This window comes from Hemiscyllium ocellatum, chromosome 25 (assembly GCF_020745735.1).
Source record: "Hemiscyllium ocellatum isolate sHemOce1 chromosome 25, sHemOce1.pat.X.cur, whole genome shotgun sequence".
Classification (NCBI taxonomy): domain Eukaryota; kingdom Metazoa; phylum Chordata; class Chondrichthyes; order Orectolobiformes; family Hemiscylliidae; genus Hemiscyllium; species Hemiscyllium ocellatum.
The window spans coordinates 35,029,131-35,055,313 of record NC_083425.1 but is presented as its reverse complement, the minus strand read 5'-3'; the positions used below and the strand labels follow the sequence as shown (position 1 = coordinate 35,055,313).

General features: G+C 41.7%; 1 protein-coding gene across 1 annotated transcript in view; it reads right to left on the bottom strand.

The window, feature by feature from the left end:
* Positions 1–24,540, bottom strand: part of LOC132827818 (phosphoinositide 3-kinase regulatory subunit 6-like) — a 100,598-nt gene extending 76,058 nt beyond the window's left edge. The window contains exon 1 of the mRNA XM_060844553.1: positions 24,453–24,540. The gene's annotated coding sequence lies outside the window, so the exon portion shown is untranslated. The remainder of the gene's footprint in view (positions 1–24,452) is intronic.
* Positions 24,541–26,183: the final 1,643 nt, after the last annotated feature.

The following is a 26,183-nucleotide window of genomic DNA, read 5'->3' as shown; positions in this document are numbered from 1 at the left end:
ATGTTGCCTTGGAAGGAGCACAATCCCTCAGAGCAGATATTAATCCAGGACCACATCTAAACGTTCAGATGGAAATTAAAGACTGCACTGTACAAAGGAGAATTAAGGGATTCAGCTTAGTTTATCCCTCAATCATATACAGCAGTTTGAGAGATTATCCAATGTAAATTGGATAATGATTATCACAGCTTGGAAGTGTATTGTTGTTTGCGAATCACTTTGCAATATTCTTGAGGGTGTGAAAAGATTTAACTTATCTATCATGTATTTACATATACTTCATAAATCTTATTATCAATGATCAAAATTATTTCCAAGTGTGTTTAGTTCAAAATATTGTAAACCCAGAAATGATACACTGTTTTCATAGAGGAGTACAGCTCGAAAGAATGCTTAGTAATCTCTAGCCCAATGGCACCTCATTAACCATCTTAAACATGCACTCATTGACACACAATGGTGGCAGTATGTTCCATCTGCAAGATGCACTGCAGTAACTCACTATGTCTCTTACGATCACATTTATAAAACCCACAACCTCCACCACCTAAAACAGTGAGGGTAGGAGATGCCCAAGAACACAACCACCCAAAAGTTCCCCTCCAAACCGCATAGCATTCTAACTGGAATCAATTACAACTCTTTCACTGTCAATAGTTCAAAATCAAATTAACATTGAGAGTGTATCTATGCCCCATTTTCCTGACTGATTGATACATCAGAACTACAAAGTTGAAAAAGTATCTTTCACTTTTATTCAGTTTTAAGCTCACTGCAGAAGCTTTAGATCTATCCATATCCAATGAACTGCTCTGAAAATTTTGACGGCTGCAACAGATTCTACCACATCAGTCGAGATAATCCACAACAGTCTACAAGAAACCTCTCTGCCTTTCAGTGTTAATTGATCGATCCCTTATCCTGAAATTGTATCTCGACAGTCCTCAGACAGTGGAAACAACATATCTGATCCAATGTATCAATCCCTTCAGAAACTTTTAAAATTCCATTCTTATTCTTCAAATTTCAGGAGGCAATTGTTCACTTTAGACAGCGTAGGATGCAATCCACCAGAGAAAGGGAATGTGTTGGGATTAATTCCTTAATGTTTCACCATAACTTTGCTATTAGTTTCCCAATTCCGATTAGATTACTGCCTACTTTTGGTAAACAACCTGTGAGCTACTTGCTCACTGCCTCTGCCACTTCCTCATTCCCTATAATAATTTCCCCGTCTTTGTTTCAAAGGGAGCAATGTTTACTTTAGTATCCTCTTCCACTTTCCATATTTGTACATGTTCTTAAGATCTGTTTTATTATTTTTGTCTAGCTTGCTCCCATATTCTATTTTTTTTCCACTTTTAATCAGCTTTTAGATGATCCTTTAGATCCTTTACTGGTTTCTAAAGTATTTCGGATTCTCAGACATGCTGCTGTTCTTTGCATTCGTATAAAGTTTCTTCTTTTAATCTAATGCAGAATTACAGTATTGTTACAGCACAGAGGAAATCGTTCAGCCATGTCTGTGCGGGTTTCCTCCGGGTGCTCCGGTTTCCTCCCATAGTCCAAAATGTGCAGGTTAGGTGAATTGACCATCCTAAATTGCCTGTAGAGTTAAGTGAAGGGGTAAATGTAGGGGAATGGGTCTGGGTGGGTTGCGCTTCGGCGGGTGGGTGTGGACTTGTTGGGCCTGTTTCCACACTGTAAGTAATCTAATCTAATCATTGCCCTGTTGTCCTTGATTATTTCAGTTGTGGGAACAGTTTCCCTCTGTCTGACAGTAAGTAAATGAGGTTCCTCATGCCTAGAACCATTCTATGAATCTTCCAAAAGTGAGGTGCCCAGAACTCAACACAATACTTCATGTAATGCTGAACCAGTGGATTGGAAAAGTTTAAGATACACTTTTCTACACTATTCCCTGATTAACTGACTTCTCCACTTACTCCACCACCTTCAAGGCCTTTTTCACATATTAGACTAGATTAGATTAGATTAGATTACTTACAGTGTGGAAACAGGCCTTCGTGCCAACAAGTCCACACCGACCCACCGAAGCGCAACCCACCCAGACCCATTCCCCTACATTTACCCCTTCACCTAACACTACGGACAATTTAGCATGACCAATTCACCTAATCTGCACATTTTTGGACTGTGGGAGGAAACCGGAGCATCCGGAGGAAATCCATGCAGACATGGGGAGAATGTGCAAACACCATATGCTTCAGATCCCGACGTTCCTGTGTCCCCTTTTGAGTTGACCCTTAATTTTACATCGATTGTCCACCTATGTCCTACCAAAATGATTCACATCAAATGTCTGAGTTGAATGTCATCTGCCAGTTCTCAAAAAATAAACAGGAACAGGCCAGTCAGCCCACCAAGCCTGGGCCAATACATGGTGCCTTTTGAAATGAAATATCTTTTATCTCTATGCATTCTTTATCCCTCTCTTCTCTGACTCTTCATATGTGTGTCAAATTGCCTCTTAAACATTGCTATTGTATAGGCCTCCACCACTTCCTCTGTTCACGTCTTCCAAGCACTTACCACCGTCTGTTAAAAAACCTGCCTCTTACATCTCCTTCAAACTTTCCCCCGTTTACCTTACGCTTACATCCCCTGATAATACCTTGGGGGAAAAAAAAACTCAGACTATCCATGCTTCTCAATTTTGTAAATCTCTATCAGGTCGCCCTCAACCTCTAATGTTCAAGTCGTACAGTCAGGGTCATAGATATACAGCACGGAAACAGACCCTTCGATCCAACTCGTCCATGCTGACCATATATTCTAAACTAATCTAGTCCCATTTTCCAGCACTTGGCCCACATCCTTCAAAACCCTTCCTATTTATATACCCATCCAGATGTCTTTTAAAATGTTGTAATTGTAACAGTCTCTACCACTTCCTCTGGCAGCTCATTCCATACATACACCACCCTCTGCATGAAAAAGTTGACCCTTAGGTCCCTTTTAAATATTTTCCTCTCACCCTAAACTTATGTCCTCTGTAAACAAACTGAATTTATCCAATCTCTCCTCACAGCTAATACTTTCCAAAATAGGCAACCTCCTGGTAAATCTTTCCCATATCCTTTCCATAGCCTCTACATGCTTCTGGTCATATGGAGTGACCAGAACTGTACAAAATATTCCAAATGTGGCTTAACTAAAGCTCTATACAGCTGCAACATGACTTGCCAATTTTTATTTTCTATGTCCCAACTGATGAAGGCAAGCATGCTATCTATATGGCTTCTTGACCACATTACCGACTTGTAATACCATTTTCAGAGATCTGTGGACCTGAACACCTGGATCCCTCCATACGCTAATGCTTCGAAGGGTTTTGCCATTTACTGTGTACTTCCCTCCTGCATTAGACTTCCAAATGCTGAGAAGTTGCAGATGGCTGAGAAGTTGCAGATGGAGTTTAATTCCGATAAATGCAATATGCTGCATTTTGGGAAAGCAAATCTTAGCAGGCCTCATATACGTAATGGTAAGGTCCCAGGGAATGTTGCTGAACAAAGAGACTTTGGAGTCAGGTTCATAGCTCTTTGAAAGTGAAATCGCAGGTAGATAGGGTAGTGAAGAAGGCGTTTGGTATGCTTTCTTTTATTGGTCAGAATACTGAGTACAGGGGTTGGGAGGTCATGTTGTGGCTGTACAGAGCATTGGTTAGGCCACTGTTGGAATATTGCATGCAATTCTGGTCCCCATTCTATTGGAAGGATGTTGTGAAACTTGAAAGAGTTCAGAAAAGATTTACAAGGATGTTGCCAGGGTTGGAGAACTTGACCTATGGGAGAGGCTGAACAGGCTGGAGCTGTTTTCCCTGGAGCGTTGGAGACTGCGAGGTGACCTTATAGAGGTTTACAAAATCATGAGGAGCATGGATAGGATAAATAGACAAAGTCCTTTCCCTGGGTGGGGGAGTCCAGAACTAGAGAGCATAGGTTTAGGGTGAGAGGAGAAAAATATAAAAGAGATCTAAGGGGCAACTTTTTCCACGCAGAGGGTGGTACGTGTATGGAATGAGTTGCCAGAGGAAGTGGTGGGGGCTAGTACAATTGCCACTTTTAAAAGGCATCTGGATGGGTATATGAATAGGAAGGGTTTGGAGTGATATGAACCAGGTGGGACTAGATTGGGTTGGGATATCTGGTCGGCATGGACGGATTGGACCAAAGGGTTTGTTTCCATGCTGTACATCTCTATGACTCCATGACTTTGCATTTTTTTAGATTAAGTTCTGTCTGCCATTTGTCCATCCAAGTCTCTAGCCAATCAATATCATGCTGTATCTCTAGTGATCCTCATTATCCTCAGCAACTTCAATCTTCGTGTTGAAAAAAGGTGAGCAAGGCTACAATGGTAAAATGGGAGAGGAAGTTGAGCATATATTACCTATTAAGTCCATTAACCAATATCCTGTTACATGTTCCCCAACCAGAACCTCTTCAACCTCCGTTTTCACACCATTTGCTTACTCATTCCCACACCCAGCACTTCAGATACCTCATCCCAAAGGGAAGTATTTAATGCTGTCCTGGATGTGGTACTGGTGGCTCACAGTACTTTGCAGAAGGAATTGAGAGAGAGAAAGAGAGAGAGAGAGAGAATGTGCATGAGAGAGAGAGTGCAAGAGAGAGAGAGAGCGTGCGAGAGAGTTAGAGGATGAGAGACAATGCAAGAGAGAGTGTGAGAAAGAGCAAGAGTGTGAGAGATTTTGAACTTGAGAGAGAGACTGCGTAGGAAAGACAGAGAACGTAAGAGAGAGAGCACGAGAGAGATTGCATTTATGGCCAGAATTTTCCCTTTTGTAGTTATAGAGACATAGGGCTGTATAGCATGGAAACTGACCTTTTGGTGTAACTTGTCTATGCCGACCAGATATCCCAAAATTAATCTAGTCCCATTTGCCAGTATTTGGTCCAAATCCCTCTTAAAATATGGCAGTTATTTTCTCATAAGGTGCTGCTTCTGCCATGGCACATGTTGAGTTATCTTGTGAGATTATCTATCATCCAGTTCATTTCACATCCAAATTAGCTCTGTGAAGACTTAATTTGCAAAGACCATGTTCTTGGCAGGTGAAAATTGTCAGTTCTATTGGCACCTTCTTTGATCAAACATTCCAGCGCCAATTGAAAGGCCACCCAGGCACCCCTTCACCCAGTGCAAATCAGGAACAGTAGCTCACTGATTCATGGATGCCTCATTGCTCCATACTGTTTGGGCCCTCTCATGGGTAAAAGGAGTCTTCCCATCAAACTCAGGTGGCCTGGGCTAGGATCAGAGCGTCCAGCAAACGTAACTGCAGCAGGACACAGTACAGGCGGTACAGGAATGCCAACTTTCCCTGCCACCATTTCACAACACCCCCTCACCCCGTGATCCATATTGTCTCACCATTCTGTCCCATCCTCACTGATCTGCCATCAGTATTTTCTTATCGTTAATCTTCCCCTCCTTAGCACATCAGCAATCATCATAGTCACTGAGGTCCCCAACCTTCCCCAGATGTCCCACTTACCCTGTGACTCCTCTACCCTCCCCAGCCAAAGCCATCTATATACTGAGGGTCCTCGGCTTCCCTCCAGTTCATATGCTCCCTGATCCAATCTTCTAAATTGGAGACCACAACATCCAATGCCCAATTCCCTATAACCATTTCCTCCACTTCAAAAGACTCCCAAATGAGGCATAGACATGAACTGGCTTCAGTTTGGACAACATCCTGGACAGATCCTTCACCATCCCAGACAGGCTGCAGGCCAACATGACCTAGATTCAATACCACCACCCTTTTGGCTGACTGGAATACATTCTTCTCTTCATTGCTTCCATAATTCCATATCTTCAGGCAATGCTGCTCTCTGTTTATTGCTTTATATGCCAGTTGGGACTGGACCACGACTGTCTTGGTCCACTTGGACATGTCTACTATGTTTGGAGACGTTTGAGTGAGTGTAAGCATAGAAATTTGCCTTTGAGTGATAAAGGACAGAGCAGCAAGTACTCACTTCCAAGGTGAATGAAGAAGTGCAGTTCACCAAGGTGCCTGCCTGCTTTTTGTAGTCAGGTTTCTGAAGTGTTGAGTTTCTTGACTGGGTGAAAATTAAGTGAAGATGCCTTGTGAACTTAGGGGCAGCTTGTGGCAAAAGGAGAAGAACAGACCAAACAATGGTTTGTTTGTGAGGCCTGGCCTGGAGGCTAATATAGGGCTGAGCCTTGTTTAAACATATCCTAACAGACCAGTCATCCTGGGGAGCAGTAGTGTGTTTAAACAGATGGCAGAAAGTGGCTTGCTGTCTCTCCACTGATGCTGCCTGACCCACTATGATTTCTAACACTTTTTCGTTTTCAGAAGCACAAATTAGCTATTGATGAGGTCAGTACCTGGGAATTGGATCTGGCAAGTCTCCAGGTGACCCAATGTTCAAGCAGATGCAAGTTCTTAAATGCTAATTGAGACCTTGGGGGGAAAAAAAGATCAATTTATAAAGGCAGAACCAGAAACTAAGATTATTTTAAAGCAATTTTTTTCTAAAGAGACAAGCTGGCCTGCTGACCGGCCAGCAGGAAGATTTGAAAGCTTATTCTGCTATACCAGCTTCAGGAAGCTCGAAGGGTAGAAAGCTGACTCAGGAGTTTTGCAGACTTTGGGTAAACTGCAAAGGTGACCCTGATCAATGATTCTGGAAAACCACCGAGGAGTCCACATTTATACCTGTGGAGCAATGCATCATGAAAGCTATTTAAATAATCTGGTCAGTTTGTTATTTTTCTTTTTATTTGTGTTTGTCTGTCTGTCTTTTGTGGGAATTGGTTTGAAAATACAGTTCTGAGTTTAAAGCATAGACCTTAGCTTATTTTGTTGTTTAATTGTTCCTCTGCTAAAGTTATTTAGTATTTAATAAATAGATAAGTCTTTTGTTTGAGATACAAAACCAGTGTTTTGGAGTTAATTATTCACAATGTCTGGGACTGGGTATTCAAAAGTCTGGTTAGGAACCATTGAAGTAATTATTGGGGGGTCTTCCTGTATTGCAAATACAGAAGTAGAAAAGCTGATTAGGTTCTGCTGTCTGTCTATCTCAGTGATGTAACATTTGAAGTGTGTTACCATGGATGGAAATCTTACATTTCCTACAAAACTGTTAGATTGGCGTTTGAAAACAAAATAAAATTTTAAAATATAAGAATCAATTTGCACAATGTTGGATGCAGACATGTTTTCTTCACAATCGCATAGATCAGGCTTATTCTATCCAGTCTAATTGTACATTGAATACAAGTAGTAATTGGGCTGGTGTACAAGTATATAACAAGATCACATCAAGAATGCAGAAAATAGAACCTAAAACCAACATCCTGTATGTGTACAGGAGTGTGTCATTCTCAAAGTAGCAGTGGTGTTCTTATCTGTCAAATCAGCCTAGAAAGTTGTCAATCAGGCATTCATAATTAGAAACTAAACATAAAAAAATTCTTTATCACTGAAGTCAAAGGAATATAAATGAAAATAGTTGACGATTTTCTTGATGATACGCATCCCAAGTGACAAGGAGAAATGCTACATTTAACAAGCAATTGCTACTGGTGTAGGGACGTTCAAATATCTGGGAATAAAATCACATACTTATGATTATTTAATGAATTGAAACATTGCTTCTTTTGAGTGTATTCCTACTTCTCAAGGTGTTGGAGAATGAGAGAAGGGAGATTTTAGTGTCAGTTATTACTTAGACCTGCAATGCCTGAACAATAATAATATTGAATGTGGAATCCATTGTAGGTATCAAAGAAGTGGGCAAACATTTAAAGAAAAACTCAAAAATAAAGAGGAAATGGCAAGGGAATGGAACTAAGATGATTGTTCTTTCTGGATACCACGAGAAGTACAAGAGGTTCGAACATTATTTACAGGCTCGTCAGAAATGTAGATTTTATATTATGATCTTATTAACAGATGAAAGGGTGAATTCTGAATACATGTGGATGCTATATGAGATAACTGAATGTGGAAATCCCCACACAGTATTAATTTTCATGGTTAAAGGAAATCCAAGGGTTTACAGTCAATGTCTTTGAAAGCGTTCACGGAATACAATAAAGTCACATATTTGGCACTGATTCAATGGTAAGTAATTTTCTGAAAACCTATTCTACAATGTAATATTACACTATAAAAAATGAGGTTGTCCTATGGCAACCAACAGCAAAAACAAACTTCCCTCAGTCTTGGATAAGACTTCAAATAACCGATTTGTTCCTTTTTGATTTGAGTCTGGGGTGAAACATTAGCTTTTAATTCTAAGGTGTTCACAATTCCAGTACTTGCAAAACCAAATCCACAGCTATTCTTCACCAGTACAACTTCCCGAAATGGAACTCAAACCTTTTACACACACTTTCAAATGCAAATACAATGATTGGCATGGTTTCCATATCTCTGATAACAAACATTAGTATTTTGTTTAAAGGAAATATGTTTTTAAGAACAATTGGGAATGTTTGGGCAGGTCATACTTTTGTTGTTGCTTTTCAGTCTGTTCAAAGTAATAATTTACTTAGTGTTTGGCATCATGATTGGCTAATTTACGACATCTTCAAAATTGTATTAAGGTAGAATGCTTTGTTGCCAACATCAACACCAATTAAGCAGAATTTGGATATTTGTACCAGTGACCCATGAAACAAATAAACTTTTGGATTTTGTGAAGGGTGCAACTTTCAAGTCTCTTTTGATAGAAAAGCTACAATGGGGTGAATGATTGTCCCTAGTCATATCTAGCTTGCAACCTTGTTCATTGTTCAAATGAGAAACAACTTACTGTGCTTTAAAATTAAATGCTGTTACAAGCTAGAACCTGGTAGTGCACGGCAAGTATCCAAGTACTGCCTGATATAAACTGGGTGCATTGTATATTTATCAGCTCTGTAATGAACAGAGCAAGCAATAGAGTCAACTATTCAAATAGGTAAAATGGCTGAGGAAAGTAGGACATTTTTCTCAAAGACCACAAGTGTCCCAACATTACATTTATGGCCATATACGTTTCAAAACAAATAAGATATTCTGTCAAAAATCTCACAGCTGGAAATGCTTCTTAATTGTCACAATTATTTAACACCGGAGAAAACTATGATTATTCATAGACAGTACTCATGTAAAATGGGTTATAAACCTGTGTAAAATGAAAATTGTCATAACTCCACATATACATTCTTTTAGAAAAAATATTCATGGGATGCGAACTTTACTGGCTAAATGTAATATCCATGTGGGATTGCCCAGAGAGCAGTTAGGAATAGACCATACATTGCTGTTGGTATGCAGTCACATATAGGCAAGATAAAGAGAAGGATAGCAAATTTCCTTCCTGATAGGACATAAGTGAACCAGATGGGTTTTCACAATAATGGTTATATAGTTGCCGTTAGGCTTGAATTTTATGGAATTAAAATTTCAGCTTGGTACGATTTGAAGCCAAGTTCCCAGAACATTAGCCTATTAAATACATTGAGAGGGGAGGGAATGGCCTAGTGGTATTATCACCAGACTTCATGTGGTGACCCAGGTAAAGGGTTTTGGGGACTGAGTTCAAATTCTTCGATGGCAGATGAAGGAATTCGAATTCAACAAAAATCTGAAATTATGAGCCGAATGATAACCATGAAGCCATTGTGTCAATTGATGGAAAAATCCATCTGGTTCACTAACATCCTTTTGGGAAGGAAACTTCTGTCCTTACTTGGTCTGACCTACATGCAACTCCAGACCCACAGCAATGTGGATGACTCTAACTGCCCCCTGGGAAATTAGGGGTGGGCAATAAATGTTGGCCTGGCCAGTGACACCCACATCCCGTGAACGAATTAAGAAAACTTTCTGAGTGACTATTAAAAGTAATCTCACAGCATTCCCCCAACCATACCTCCCCTAGAGTTTAGAACACCCTCAAAACCCCATCCTGCCACCTATCCAAGCACTGGGCCACCCCCACACACTGATATAAAACCTCAGTCTGTCATCAACTATAATGCATTAAACAACTCACCAAATAATAAATATTCAATGCCATTTATGCATTTAGAAAAACATTACAAGAAAAAAGGAAAAATTTAAAGGTTGGTACTTCAACTCATATGTTTAATAGCTGTTATTAGTTATGATCTCTATAATGTTTGGGTCTTTTAAAGACATGAATACAAGTTGTTGTTGTCAGTTTGTTCCTGGGATGATGTTCCTTTGCTGGACAGTGTTGTTCGCAAGGTGAGCGACTGAACAGAGCAAGATGCCAGTGATGGTTTAAGGACTACGACTGCATGTCGAGCTTTTGGTGCTAGTTGTTTGATTTGTGTGTAAGGTATTCCTTTTCTCACATTTCAACAATGATGCATATTCTTAGCAGTGAACTCACCCTGGTGACAAATTAGGCAAAAACTTTGCTAAATAATTCACAAATTCAACGAACAATTGCATTGTATCCACATCCGCTGGTGATGTATTTCTGTTACAGCTCTCAGCTTATTAGCATCGAGAATTGTCTGGAAGTTCAAATCCTCATCCTTCCCATTACATTGGGCTCCCAGCTACATTTGACCTCTTAATATAAGTGAGTATCATTCCATCATACACTTTCAAATGTATCTTTCAGGGTTTAACTTTAGTTGGACACTGTCTTGAGCCACTTTACAGAGATTTACGAAGCTCATGAGGTTGCACAAGGCAGCAGTGTGTATCAAACACATCACATTCACTTGATGCCCTCCTCTGCTGTCATCAGTCTAACAATCACAAACCATTTATCACCTTGGGACCTGACAATGCTAACCAGTTGCATGTTGTAAAATGATTCATCTGAATTATTGGCTTCCCTGGGAGCCATCATTACCAACCAGTTTTGCCTCTTTTTTGTTGAACAAGTGAAATAGCGATGAGCTATGTTCATGGTAATGTGAAACTCTAGTTGTGGTTTGAATGCCAGCCATTCCTGCTGGCAAGATAGGAATTCCAATTGAAAGATCTCCGCGATAAACCAGAATTTCAGATCGGTACCTCTGGAATAGCTGCACACCTACTGGTCCATTGACTGCACCAACCAATCAGATGGAGTTAGATCATGCTAGAACATAAACTCACAGGCAGACCAGCAGTGATAGCTGCAAGCATGCCTGTCTGTGAGCTGAATGAGTAAGCATTCATAAACATTTTTAATGTGGAAGAACTGGACTGTTTAATGCCTTTTACCAGGTTGTTGTATCATGTTTAAAGATGAAATATGTAATGGTGAAACACAAAGCAAGGAATGGGGCTTTGCCCTGTTCAATTCCAACATTGGATGGCACCAAACAAAACTGCCACTGCTTGTGTTCAGAAAATCTAAGAAGCTATGTTGTTCTGCAAATGTGAAAATGTTAGCGATTAATTCAGTAAATGTCTAGCAAAACTAGTTGGGTGATCTGCAGCTTTGTATTGGATTATACAGTTCAGAAGACGTTCTTAGCCCCATTGTGTCTGCATTGACAAAAGTAATCTACTCTAAAATCTACATTAGTCCTACTTCTAACATGCTATATTTCTAGTGCTCAAAGTAATTTTTAAAGTTTGTGAGGTTTCCCATTTCAATTATCCTCCCAAACTATGTATTGTGAGGTTTGCACCATCCTCTGGGTAAAAGCATTTTTCCTCAAATTCCCATTAAACCTCTTGCCTTTCTCTTTGAAATGTTTGCTCCTTGTTATTGATCCATTCAAGTAAGGGGAACAGCTGCTCTCTATGCCCCTCAACCTCATACACTTCTATCAGTTCTCCTCTCAGCATTCTCCACTCTTAAAAAAAAATGAGCCTAGCTTCTCTTCTTGTTAAACTGCTCCAACCCAGCAACATCCTGGTGAATCTCCTCTGCACCTTTCCAGTGCAATCACACCTTTCTGAGAACATGGAACATTACAGTGTAGTTCAGGCTCTTTGGCCCTCGATGTTGCACAGACTCGTGGAACCAGTTTGAAACCCATCTAACCTACACCATTCCATTTTTATCCATATGTTTATCTAATGACCATGTAAATGCCCTTAAAGTTGACTTATAGAACAGTATGCTGACCTGCTGTGGCCTAACCAAATGTCTGTACAGATCCAACATACCTCTCTGCTCTTATAACAACACTTTGAATGATAAAGGCAAGTGTCCTGAATGCCTTCATTAACTTGGTAAGCTGTCCAGCTAGCTTCAGGAATCTGTGGACAAGCAGCCCAAGATCCCTTTGTTCCTAAGCTTCCTAATGTCCTGCCATACATTGAGTACTCCCTTCAGTTGTTACTTAAATTTTATCTACCGCTGATCCGTCCATCTGACTAATCCAGCTGTACTCTCCTGTAAACTAAGACTTTCTTCTTTACTGTCAACCATCAGGCCAAGCTTCAAGTTATTCATCAACTTACTTATCATCTCTTCCTCACCCCCATATTTTCTTCTGTAGCTTTTATATATACTTTGAGATAACTTTGGACTTTGGACAAAATGCATCAATTGACGAAAGGGAAGATTGTTACCCTGATGACTGTGAAGGGCTTGGCAAATGCCCATCTGCATGCCCACTTGAACTTGAGCTGAAGCCTCAAATGCCTTTGAGATTTTCTAGGATTTTGCACTGCAGCATGGAAACCCGTTTGATTGCAATCATGTCTGATGCATAATGGAGTCAGCCACAGACATTATTCCAAGTGGAAAAGATTGCCTTGACACTGCACAGTCAAGTCATTGTAACATACAAATAAATGGAAAAAAATAAGATTTTTTCACATCTTTACTGCTGAGTTTTAAAAGTAAAACATACAGCATATTTAAAAGCTAATCAATTTACATTGGGATTCCCACAGCTATCCTAAAGCTCTGCTGGTTATAAATTTATTGGTGGCCCCTCTACAATTTGACTTACCATAATTTTACTATAGTTGCACTTATGATTCAACTTCTTGCAGTTAGGCCACTGCTTTCCCTAGACTGGACATCCTTTCATGTCTTCTATGGTGTCCTTTGCATTATTCACATTCTGTATTTTGGTCTTGCAATTTCTGTTAACCCTACTAGAAATATTTTATCCTTTTATCAGTATGTGTCAGCCTGGAATGTTTCTTAGCATAACTCAATACATTGTCTGTTCAATGTTTAATAATCCAGAGCTGATGATTGACTATCTCAAAGCTTCTGCACATGCCAATAGCTTTCTTGAGAGTATGCTTCTCCCCTCTCAAAATGTTGTGCACTCATGGCACGATCTCTAATGCCTAGACTATCCCTTTCTAATTAGATAATCTCTTAATTGCCCAAATTTACAGGATTTGGTTGGATGTGTCAGTGCCATCATGTCATTCCCCTCTCCCTTTTTGTGTTGAAATTAAACTCATATCATTTAGAAGTAGAATTAATACAGGCCCCAGTGTATGACTTCAAATCTCTCCTGTTTGGTTCTCTGCTCCTCAGTGAGATCTATGGCGTAACACAGTTTATAATACTCCTTCCCCAGGTCTGATAACAGGATTGCAACTCCAAAGTTGTTCAATTTTTTAAAAAATCTATAGTTATTTCATGGCTTTGCCATTGAGACAAGGACAACATTCAATTCTATTGGTTGTCTCCTTTTATCTCAGTAGTAGACAGACTGACTAATTCATATGAAGCCACTATGTTCGCCCAACACTTCAAACTTTGTAGTGCCAATTCTTTGTTGCCTTTTTTGAAAATATTAGTTCGCTTGTCTTACAGCTCTGAAAATCCATACAGTTTCAGGTGGACAGTTCTGACATTTTATTTCAAGTGACATGATGAATGGGCTGCCAGAAACAAAAGTGAAATCAAGTTACAGCAGTAGTAAAACTCACATGACTACAGCAAGCCAGCCAATACGCAATGCTGGAAAATGGGATGAGGAGAGATGGGTGCCTGAAGGAGAGCACAGACATGATGGGCTGAAGGAACTTTTGTCATTGTTGTAAAAACTCCATGACACTGTGGCTCAAATCACTGTGATTCAGACCCAGTTTGGGGGCAATTTCAAAATGGTGGTCATTGAGGCCCCCCTCTAGATTCTGACACCTCGAGGAAAACCATAATAGTTGAGGGAAAGGTGGGGAGTGTATTTGTCTCCAATTAACAGCATAGTAAACTCCTTCAGGAGCTTGTTAAGAGGCTGTAAGTTGGCACTGTAATGCTTAACAGAGATCTTTGTGATCCCAAACAAAATCAGGTTCGCACAATAGTGCACAGCTATCAGGTTTGCAACAAGCCAATGAAAACGTTGTTTTGAACACTTAAAATCATCGGGCCTACAAGAATCCTGGGCCGAGTCAAGCGCAGTAGCCGAGTTTTGCCACATCGCATTTCATTCAAGGCTTAATGCTGCTGGCCCATTTATGGAGCTGCTTATCTTCAGCAGGTACCAATATGGATGATTCCATCCTTTGCTGCTGGTACCATGTTGATACATCCTCCCTTCTGGAGGTGCTCAGTGCTGCCAGGTGGTGTGGGCAGGTGATGAGATAATTAAGAGAGCATTTATATTCAAAAATAGCATAGCACAAGTGATGGAAATGGAGGTGCTGGGACAGGACACACAATTCATCTGGTTGCTGGGTTCCTGGTTCAGCTTTGAAGTCTCACAGCATGAGGTGGAACACAGGAAAGGAAACCACGTACTGATTACCACGTCCTACATCTGCCTCCTCCCACCCCAGCCCCCTCCCAACCCACTCAACTGATTCACTACTCCTCCATTTGGAGGAAATACTGAGAGTAGTAATTGTCCAGAATGCATTCTGGATGGGGTACTTCAATGTCCATCACCAAGGGCGACTTGCTAACACCAACACTGTCTGAGTCCCAAAAAAAATCTACCTACGGTAGGGGGGTTGGGAAACCAATATTAGGGAAAGACCTACTGGACCTTGTCTTCAGTAATCTACTTGTAGTAGACACATCTTTCCAGTGTAGTGCAGTTAGGAGTGATAACTTTGCAATTACTGTGGAGACCAACCTCCATCAAGTTGCAAGATTTGAAAATATCAATTAACTCAAGACTCAAGCCATCACTAGTAGCTGAACTATACAAATGAAAATCTATCATCCCATAGCTTAGCATATTCCTCACTCTACCATGACATAAAACCAGGGGATTGACTCTGCTTAATGACATGTAAGAGGGAGTATCAGAAGCGGTACCAGGCATTCCTGAAATAAGGTGTCAACACAAGACCATTTTCATGTCAAGCAGTGGAAGCAGCATGTGATAGACAAGGCTAAGTGATCCCACAACCAACAGATTGGATCAAAGCCCTCCAGTTCTGGCAAATCCATCTGGGAATAGCGGTATACAATTAACTGGAGGAGCAGACTCCATAATCATACCTATTCTCAATGGTAGGAAATCCCAAAACATCAGTGCAAAAGGGAAGGCTGAAGCATTTACGGATCACTCCAGCCAGAAGTGCTGAGTAGCTGATCCACCTTGGGCTCCTCTTTTGGTCCCAGCATCACCAATGAATCTGATTGACTCCATATAATACCAGGAAAAGGCTGAAGACACTGGCTACCGCAAAGGCTATGAGCCAGATAACATTCTGCAATAACGCGGAAGATTTCTACTCCAGAACTAGCCTTATCCCAAGCCGAAGTGTTCCAGTACAACTTTGGCACTGACCCAGCCATGCAGAAAGTTGCCTGGCATGACTTGCATATAAAATGCAGAGTAAATCCAATCTGGCCAATTACCACCACATTAGGCTACTCTTGATCTTCAAAGTGATATAAGGTGTCATTGACAATATTCTGAAATAGCACTTACACAGCATTAACCTGCTCACTAACACTTTGTTTGGATTCTGTCAAGGCCACACAGCTCCTGACCTCATTAAAGCCTTGGTCCAAATATGGTCAAAGAGAGCAGAACTCCAGAAATGAGGGAGGGTGATTAACCCGGACCTTAAAGCAGCACTTGACTGAGTATGGCATCAAGGTTAATTCCAAACAAAATTAATAGTCACAGGCAGGAAACAAGGCTCATTATAGAAACTCAACATGGATTGTAAAGGGGAATTCGGGGAATTCAGAGAATTCAGGGGAATTTGACCAACTTGGTAGATTTTTCTAATATATTTTGATCTCTACCAATAAATTCTGTATTTGTACCTGTGCGTTTCTCTCTTACTACACCCACCAAAGGGACTACATTCTGAAAGATTGGGATTTCAAATAAACCTGCTGGTCTGTAATCTGGTATCATGTGATTCTGACTCCAGCCAAATGAAAGCAGCAAGGCCACTGAATTCAACCTGCTGTCGCTGAGTGGCCAAACAACTGACTGTACATATTCTTACTTTATATTATGGATTCTTATTTGACCAATCTAACTTGTCCCACCCTAATCTGTATTGATGTCGTGAACTTGGTGTGTGTGTCTAAGTCTGTGCAACAATGCATTTAATTTGTTTTACTTCGAGCCATAGTCATGTACAGCACGGAAATAACCCTTCAGTCCAACTCATCTATGTTGGCCAGATATTCTAAATTAATCTAGTCCCATTTGCCAGCAATTGGGCAAAGTTTCTGTAAATCATTTCTATTTGTATTCCCATCTGGATTCCTTTTGAAATGTTGTCATTGTACCAGCCTCCACCACTTCCTCTGGCAGCTCATTCCATACACACACCACCCTCTGCATGAAAATGTTGTCCCTTAGGTCCCTTTTAAATCTTTCCCATCTCACCTTAAGCCTACACCCCCTAGTTTCCCTCCCCTGGGGAAAAGACCTCAATTTCACTCTATCCATGTCCTTCATGACTTTATAAACTTCTAGGGTCAACCCTCAGCCTTTGGCGCTCCAAGGACTATCTCCAGTCTATTCAGTCACAGCGCCAGAGACCCGAGTTCAATTCCTGCCTCAGGCGACTGACTGTGTGGAGTTTGCGCATTCTCCTCGTGTCTACGTGGGTTTCCTCCAGGGGCTCCGGTTTCCTCCCACAATCCAGAAATGTGCGGGTCATGTGAATTGGCCATGCTAAATTGCCCGTAGTGTTAGGTGCAAGGGTAAACATTGGGGAATGGGTCTGGGTGGGTGCGTTTCGGCGGGTCGGTGTGGACTTGTTGGACGAAGGGCCTGTTTCCACACTGTAAGTAATCTAAAAAAAACCTAATCTATAGCTCATACTTAGTCGGTTTAAATGTAACAAAGCAAAGATCTCTGTTTGTTAAACTCAAAACTTGCTTGATTAATTATTTTATAATCACAGCATGCAAACTGTTAAGCTATAACTGAATTAGCAATTCTATCCTTCTCAAACAAAAGCAAATTTATTGCAGTCAAATGAGCAGACGGCAAACAGCAGTCTATACCAATTCAATTGTTAAATTTAAATCCAAGACACGCGAGGCTTCTTTTTCAGCAAAGAGTATCGGGGTTATGGGCTCATGACCGGCAAATGGGGTGAGGACACAGATCAGTCACGATCTTATTGAGGGGTGGAACTGATTCGAGGGGCTGAATGGTCTCCTCTTGATCCTGTGAGATTTGTTTACAAATTTACCAGAATCTTAAGCAAAATCTAATGGTGATGAATTAATAAGGCTGAATAATCTACATCAAGGCATGGCTTACTGGGATGGAGCTGTGTATTCTCAATTTACAGTTACACAGATTGAGTCTGGTATATGGCACTGTATTCACAGTGCCATATACGTCAAATTTCCTGTTTCCTGATCTCCAGCATCTGCAGACCTCACTTTTTACTCATAGTATCATCTGTGCCTGGACAGTCCTATTCGGAGTACACTCTACTTACCCCAGATAAGAAGGGGACTTAAAAAGGTGCTCTTGAAATAGATTGTCCTGGTGTCTTTTTTGTGAAATCATATCCTCTGGGATTATTACCTTTATGATTAAACAAAAAAAAATTTGAAACTTTGCAACTTGGAATGTATGAACCCTTCTGGATAACCTCAAGAATGACGGTCCAAGAAAGAAGAATAGCAATTGTATCACAAAAGTTATCCGGACTTCAGATGCCGCGAGAGCTGATTTCCTGGAAAACAATAGCTTTAAAAAAAAACCAAAAGAACTATACACATTCTTGACTACATATCCAAGGATGAACAGGCTGAAAGTGATCCATGTGCCCATCCAGTTGGTTTCACCATCCATAAAGGATGATGGATGTGCTGTTAGAGCTCTTTAATTATATAAATGAAAACATTTTGACACTTCACCTGCAGACTGACCATGATCAATATGCCACTGCCATCACTGCTTATTTCCTGACTCTGAACTCAGACAACTCACCTTCCTCTGTATACACTCAGATTTGTCTGTATGGTCCTCATACATAATTCTTACTGATGTTGGTTTGGACTGAGGTGGACAAAGTTAAAATTCACAACACCAGATTATAGTCCAACAGGTTTATTTGGAAATACAAGCTTTCAGAGTGCTTTCAGAGTGCTTAAAATGGATAGCTAGTGAGGCAGGATCATAGAACATAGAATTTATAGTAAAAGATCAAGGTGTCATACACCTGATGGTGATTCATTGAACAAATCTAGGTTTAATTCTTGTATCAGTACAGAGGCTTGGGGGCAGGGAGAGGTGCAGCATAAGGGTCTGACAGGGCTGTGCAAAAATATTGAAGAGTATGAGTAACAACTAACTTTGATGCTATAGAACATGTGGGGAGGAGACTATGCATGGATTTGAATGGATCTGAATATATTTTTGTGATGTTGTATAAAGTCTACAAATATGTAATAAACTAGAATCTGTTAACATATAGTAGACTCTGTCATCTCTACTAGTTAGACCCTTAAGATGGATAGCCTCCATTTGGAGAAAGTGAGGACTGCAGATGCTGGAGATCAGAGTCAAAGAGTGCGATGCTGGTAAAGTACAGCAGGTCAGGCAGCATCCGTGGAGCAGGACAGTCAGCGTTTCAGGCTTAAGCCCTTCATCAGGAATGAGGTTTGTGGGCCAAGGAAGCTGAGAGATAAATGGGATGGGGCTGGGGGAAGATAGCTGGGAGTGTGAAAGGTAGATGAAGGTGGGGGTGAAAGTGATATGTCAGAGAGGAGGGTGGAATGGATAGGTTGGAAGGAAGATGGACAGGTAGGACTGGTCAAGAGGGCGGATTGGGGTGGCCTGTGATTGAACACTTTAACTCCTCCTCCCACTCTGGCAAGGACATGCAGGTCCTGGGCCTCCTCCATCATCAAACCCTAACCACCCAATGCCTGGAGGAAGAACGCCTCATCTTTTGCCTTGGGACTCTCCAATCACACGGGATCAATATGGATTTCATCAGTATCCCCATTTCCTCTACCCCCACACCTTATCCCAGTCCCAACCTTCCAACTCAGTACTGCCCTCTTGAATGGTCCTGCCTGCCCATCTTCCTTCCCAGCTATCTGCTCCACTCTCCTCTCCGACCTATCACTTTCACCCCCACCTTCATCTACCTATCGCATTCCCAACTCCCTTCCCCCCAGTCCCATCTCCCTCCCATTTGTCTCTCAGCCCCATTGGCTCACAAGCCTGATTCCTGGTGGAGAACTTATGCCTGAAACATCGATTCTCCTGCTCCTCAGATGATGTACTTTTCCAACACTGCACTCTTCCAAAGCCTCCATTCCAACTCTTACAACAGTCTGCTATCTGTCATAACAATATGGAGTGAATATGTTACTGAAGTTAAGGTCAGGAAGGGTTGAAGAGTCTGGTGCCTGGGCTATGTGTGGGATATGTGAGAGCTTGATAATACTGGGGAGGTGAATAGCGAGAAAGAGGGCTAGTGGTACTGGGGCAGAGGTGGTTATGGTCTGTGGCTGGAGACTACTAGAAAATAAGGAGGAAATTAGGATGTTGGAATTTTTTTTAAAAATGCTACAGAGTTGTATGTAAAAACCACGAACATGCGAATGAGAAGTAGGACTTAATGCAAGACTAAACAATGGAAAGAGACTAACTCTTCATTTACCCATCAAGTTTGCAAAGTTTACAGCATTCAAACATGGTATTAAAATGCCAACAATGAAATATAAGTATCATTATCACTGAGAACATATACATATCTAATCGCTTGAGTTTTAAAAACTTAACACCCTTCCCGGTATAAGGTTGACTCAGGGAATGGAGAAAAAGGAAACATTGTAGTCAACTTTTGAACAAGCTGGTGAAAAACATTTCAAGTGGTGTTCCCAACTTGTTTGTGACTACGTACCTAGGGTGGGACAGAAAGGCAACTTAAGAAACGTGAGCAAAGTCAGGTGAGTGACAAATTAAATGATTTTAAGTGCTGTTCCCAACCAGAAATTTGCAAGCAGAACATTTGACTGTTGAAATCAAATGAAAGTATGGTTTTCACTCTGTGGATGTGTAGAACATCCCTCAGTCCTACTAGATGCGCATGTGTAAGTAAAGTATAACACAGATTTAAGTTTACACATAATCCACTTTCGAAGATGGAAGTACGGAGATATGAATCAAGAGACAACACAGGAAGCTACAAACAGGAGTATGTATGAGGCTCTTGTGGCAGTGGTAGTGTTCCTATCTCTAAGGAGAAAGTGAGCACTGCAGATGCTGGAGATCAGAGCTGAAAATGTGTTGCTGGAAAAGCGCAGCAGGTCAGGCAGCATCAAGGAGCGGGAGAATCGACGTTTTGGGCATGAGCCCTTCTTCAGGAATGAGGAAAGTGTACCAAGCAGGCTAAGATAAAAGGTAGGGAGGAGGGACTTGGGAGAGGGGCGTTGGAAATGCGATAGGTGGAAGGAGGTAAAAGTGAGGGTGATAGGCCGGAGTGGGGGTGGGGGCGAAGAGGTCAGGAAGAAGATTGCAGGTTAGGAAGGTGGTGCTGAGTTCGAAGGTTGGGACTGAGACAAGGTGGGGGGAGTGGAAATGAGGAAACCGGAGAAATCTGAGTTCATCCCTTGTGGTTAGAGGGTTCCTAGGCGGAAGATGAGGCGCTCTTCCTCCAGCTGTCGTGTTGCTATGGTCTGGCGATGGAGGAGTTCAAGGACCTGCATGTCATTGGGACTCCTCCCTCCCCTTCCTAGACCTCTCTATTTCTATCTCGGGCGACCGAATCAACACAGACATTTACTATAAACCGACCGACTCCCACAGCTACCTAGACTACACCTCCTCCCATCGTGCCCCCTTTAAAAACGCCATACCATATTCCCAATTCCTTCGTCTCTAAGCCAAGGGTGCAGAGTTCAAGGCTCATCTGCTCCAGCGGTGTGTCCTAACATACATGAACAGTGATTTTAAAAATCTGTAAACTCTACTCAGGAGGCATAATCATGGCGTGGGGACTCAAGTGTGAACAACAGGCAAAACTTGCAATAAATTAGAAGTCATAGAGTCAGAGATGTATAGAACGGAAACAGACTCTTCAGTTCAACCCGGCCATGCCGACCAGGTATCCTAAATTAATCTAGTCTTATTTGCCAGCACTTTGCCCATATCCCTCTAAACCATTCATGCACCTTTTAAATGTTGTAATTGCATCAATCTCCATTCCCCCTCAGCCTAAACCTATGCCCTCTCATTCTGAACTCGCCCAATCTTGTAAAAAGACCTTGTTTATTTACCCTATCCATGTCCCTCATGATTTTATAAACCTCTATAAAGTCACCCCTCAGCCTCCAACAATCCATGGAAAACAGCCCCAACCTATTCAGCCTCTCCCAATAGCTCAAACCCTCCAACCTTGCAATATTCTTGTGAAACTTTTCTGAACCATTTCAAGCTTCACAACATCCTTCCTATAGCAGGGAAACCAGAATTGCATTCAGTATTCCAAAAGTGGCCCAACCAATGTCCTGTACAGCCATTACATGACCTCCCAACCCCTGTACTCAATACTCTGACCAATAAAGTAAAGCATACTAAACACCTTCTTCAATATCCTATCCACCTGAACCTCCACTTTCAAGGAACTATGAACCTGCACTCCTTTTATTCAGCAACACTCCCCAGGATCTTACCATTAAGTGTATAAGTCCTGCCCTGATTCGCCTTTCCAAAATGCAGCACCTCACATTTTGCAAAATTGAACTCCATCTGCTACTCCTTGGCCCATTGGCCCATCTGATCAAGATCCCTTTGTACTCTGAGGTAATCTTCTTTGCTATCTACTACACGTCCAATTTTGGTGTAATCTGCAAACTTACTATGTTCACATCTAAATAATTGAGATAAATGATGAAAAGCAGTGGACCCAGCTCCAATCCTTGTAGCACATCACTGGTCTCAGGCCTCCAATCTGAAAAGCAACCCTCCACCACCACCACCCTCTGTCTTCTACTTCCGAGCCAGTTCTGTATCCAAATGGCTAGGTCTTCATGTTTTCCATGAGATCTAACCTTGCTAACCAGTCTCCCATTGAGAACCTTGTCAAATGCCTTGCTGAAGTCCACATAGATCACATCTACTGCTCTGCCCTCATCAATCCTCTTTGTTACTTCTTCAAAAAGCTCAATCAAGTTTCTATGAGATATGATTTCCCAAGCACAAAGCCATGTTGACTACCCCTATCCAGTCCTTGCCTTTCCAAATACATGTACATCCTTTCCCTCAGTATTCCCTCCATAAACTTGCCCAGCATTGATGTCAGGCTTACTGGTCTATCGTTCCCTGGTTTTTCCTTACCACCTTTCTTAAATAGTGGCACCATGTTGGCTAACCTCCGGTCTTCCAGCACTTCACCTGTGACTATCGCATCATCCAACTTTCTCACCAAGTGCCCAGCAATCACTTCCCTAGCTTCCCACAGAGTTCTGGGGTACACCTGATCATGTCCTAGGGATTTATCCACATTGATGGGTTTTAAGACATCCAGCACCTCCTCCTCTGTAATATGGACAGTTTTCAAGATGTCACTATCTATTTCCCTACCTAATCTTCCATGTACTTCTCCACAGTAAACACTAATGCAAAATACTTGTTTAGTATCTCTCCCATCTCCAAATCAGCAGCCCATAATGTTGCTCACGGGAAATGGCGGCACAGTTTAGAATTCAGAAGAAGCAGAACTGGAGCCTGGAAGCTGTCACATGGTTATAATCATTGCTCCCCCTTTTAAAGTCATATACAAATTACAGCATAACAACTCTCTCAGTTTCAATCAAAAAACGATGGAATTGGAAATGTTGGCAGGAGGTGTGCACTGATATTTTAAAAATTGAAAATTTCTGGCTCATTTTGTATATCATGGAGGTAAAAACTGAAGTGTGACTAATATTAGCGGAGATATCCTGATTCCTGCAGGATACTTTGATTCCGTACAGAAATAGAAAATGTTTGGACCAATAAATAGGGACAGTATTTAAATTATGAATTTGTTCACTATTTTATGATAGCATTAACGTGTATATTTAACAATAGTGAGAGAGATGAGGAACTGTCACGGGAGTGGAGTGAGTCTCCTTGAGGCGCTACAGTGGAGACCCACTGTGGTATCTCCAGCTCATTAGGTGACTCGGAACAGGAGGTGAATCCCCGAGCGGTTGGAGTCGCAGGGAATGCTGCAGCGATTTGAGGGAGTGAACTTGATCTCAGGTTAAGGTGACCAGCATTCTCTCCGAGCTCGCCATATACTCTGGATCCCTCAGGATTGGAATCTGGCTGTCCATTCACCCCAGTATTGATACTGAAGTAAGTGGGGACTGCAGATGCTGGAGATCAGAGTCGGGAGTGTGGTGCTGGAAAAGCACAGCAGGTCAGGCAGCATCCGAGGAGCAGGAGAATCAGTCAAAAGCCCTTCATCTTAAGCCGGAAACGTCGATTCTCATGCTCCCCTAATGCTGCCTGACTTGCTGTGCTTTTCCAGCACCACTCTCTCGACCCTCACAAATAGAACAAAAACATAACTTATCCGAAGAAAGGTAAAACTTTAAAATAAAACTAAATAGCGTCAAAGTCGAACACATCTGTCTGGATAATACGCAACAACATTGTTTCAGGTGTAGTTTAATTTGAACCAAATGCAGATATGTTGAGCTGCCCCTTGCTTTCCCGCTGCGACATAATAAACGGATCAATGTTTCACACTCAAACTGCGCACTTACAGTTCCGAGGGTTTCTTTATCATCGCACGATTTCGCTACACTTCTGATACCATGTTCAACAAGAGACATCAGCGATGTCCCACAACATTCCTACCACTTCCTCGTTTAATTTTGCGCACCTCTTCTTAAAATAAAATCTTGTTTCTCTGTTTCAGCACCTTTGCATACACCCCCGGGTACCCATTTCACATCTTAGGGATAAATCTAATGCAAAGTCAAAAGCAAAACCCACCGCCAGACAATCAAAACAACAGGTTCACACTAAAGCAGTGTTTTTTGTTACAAACGACAGAAAGAAAACATAAACAGCTCTGGACTCACCCGTTCAATCTGTCATCTTAAATTTGCATTGGTTTATAACTTCCAATCCCAGCTGTGGATGTAGTGAGTAACAGCAACTTCCAAACCCCCTCGGCTTGAAATCTTAAAGACATAGAGTTACTTGAGCTCAGTCAGAGAAAGTCCCGCCTACACCGCCGGGCGCATCGGCCATTGGAGTAAACTCACAGTGTCAATTTCTGATTGGTTTACCCTGGCCTCAATCAATCCCATTTCGGGAAGGAAGTTTAGAAAATAAAGTGACCGGGGTGAACCGCAGTCGTATCGCTGTGCTGGGAAAATTCCAGATAATAAGTCATTGAAATAGATTATTAATTCAGAGTATTCGAGGTTATTAATCATTTCTGGAATGAGTGAGCAGGTTTCAGGCAGCACCTATTGCAGAGAGAAAAGCAAAGTTAACCTTGGAAGCGGAGCCCTTTTGATCAGAACTGGGAAAAGTTGGAGATGTAATCATTTGTGCGCAATGGTGAGTGGGTCAAGGACAAAGAAAGATCAGTGACAGGGTAGGAGTCTGGAGAGATTGCTTCGTAGCCCAAGCAGAATACTGGGGCAGTGTCAGAAACTGAATCAACATCGGGGGTAGGTCAGCGTCTGGGAGTCAGTATTGTTGCAATCATTCATCCACAAATGCCTATAATTAGATAACGAGACACTATTCCCAGAGCTAAAGTTGAATGTCACTGCAGCAGCGCTAGCTGCAAGCCGAGGACAGAGATGTCAGTGTGAGTGCAAACGGGAGAATTGAAATGACAAGTAACTTGGGGTCATGCCTGCTGGTTGCACAGAGATGTTATCAAAGTCATCTAATGGAGGCTGGACTTCTGAATGCAGAGGAACCCCCATTATGGGGAGCAAGTACAGTAAAATCAATTGAAAGAAGTACACATAAGTTACTGCTTCACAGAAGGGTGAGGTAGTATGTGAGGCCTTGTATTTAGAATCCCTACTTTGTGGAAACAGGTTGTTCTGCCCAACAAGTCCACACAGACACTCCAAAGAGTATCCCATCAAGCCCATTCTCCATGACTCTACATTTACCCCTAACTAATCCATCTAACCTACACATCCCTGAACACTATGGACAATCTAGCATTGCCAATTCACCAAACCTGCGCATAGAGGTGTAGAGATGTACAGCACACAAACAGACCTTTTGGTCCAATTTATTCATGCCAACCAGATATCCTAAATTAATCTAATCCGACCTGCCAGCACCCAGCCCATATCCCCCCAAATCCTTCCTGTTCATATACCCATCCAGATGCCTTTTAAATGTTGCAATTGTACCAGCTTCCACCACTTCCTCTGGTAGCTCATTCCATAAATGTACCACCCTCTGTGTGAAAAAGTTGCCCTTAGGTCTCTTTTATATCTTTCCCCTCTCACCAAAAAACTATGCACTTGAGTTCTGGACTCTCCCATCCCAAGGAAAAGACTTTGACTATTTACCCTATCCATGCCCCATGTGACTTTATAAACCTCTATAAGGTCACCCCTCAGCTTCCAACATGCCAGGGTAAATATCCCCAGCGTATTCAGGCTCTCCCTATAGCTAAAACCCTCTAACCCTGGCAACATCCTTGTTAATGTTTTCTGAATCCTTTCAAGTTTCACAGTATCCTTCTGATAGGAAGGAGACCAGAATTGCATGCATCATCTTTTGGAGTTTGGGAGGAAACTCTTGGAGACACAGAGAGAATGTGCAAATTC